Source organism: Trichechus manatus, unplaced genomic scaffold, assembly GCF_000243295.1.
Source record: "Trichechus manatus latirostris isolate Lorelei unplaced genomic scaffold, TriManLat1.0 scaffold00139, whole genome shotgun sequence".
Classification (NCBI taxonomy): domain Eukaryota; kingdom Metazoa; phylum Chordata; class Mammalia; order Sirenia; family Trichechidae; genus Trichechus; species Trichechus manatus.
The window spans coordinates 7,038,663-7,039,601 of record NW_004444075.1 but is presented as its reverse complement, the minus strand read 5'-3'; positions in this window follow the sequence as shown (position 1 = coordinate 7,039,601).

Sequence of the window (939 nt, the reverse complement as noted above, 5' to 3'; positions counted from 1 at the left end):
AAGAAGCCAGTTTGTTCTGTAAACCTTCATCTAAAGTACAATACAAATATATAAATAAATAGTAACAAAAAGATATATTCCTTCTCATTGTCAGCTTCTCAAGATTCTGAACATCAATGTTATTCTTTAGACCATTGGTTCCCAGTATGATCTAATTGAATGCACCAATGAATGACATGGGTTTTTCAAGTCACAGAGAAATATGTAAAAATATTGAAGAACATAATTTAAATTTCTTCTTCAGTTTTAAAAAAAATTCTGAGATTATATCTTCCTACTGGTTTTGATGTTAAAATGCCGTTTTAAGTATGAGGAGATGATGATAGATGCCAAATTAAAAGTAAGGAATCTTATTCTCTAAATTCTTTTTTTGTTTATGATATTTTTTATTAATTATTTTCTGGTCTTTAAAATTCTAACGTCTAGGCAATTTCATAGAGATAGAGAGGAGACTAGAGGTTAACAGGGGCTGGGGGAAAGAGAATGGGGCATTGTTGCTTAATGTGTATAGAGTTTCTGTTGGGGTGAATAAAAGTTATTTCAGTATACAGTGGTGACGGTTGCATAATATTGTGAATGTAATTAATGTCACTAAATTGTATACTTAAAAGTCATTAAAATGTAAACTTTTATATCATACACGTTTATCCACAATAAAAATTTTTTATAAAGTTTAAAAGTCAGAATCAGTTGCTTAAACTGTCATGTTCTGCCATACAGATAAATCTTTTACCTGTCTTTCACCACAACTCTACCACAGAGCTACATTTTCAAGAAAACTGTAGAGAATTTATCTTATAAAACATAGAAATTGTTTATTTAGTATGAGCAAATTCTGACTTAGAGAAGTAGGTGGAAGAGAGGAATAAAATTACATTACTGGGCAAATCAGTGTAGTGACCATCATATTTAGAACCCAATATGATAAAAGATGCCATT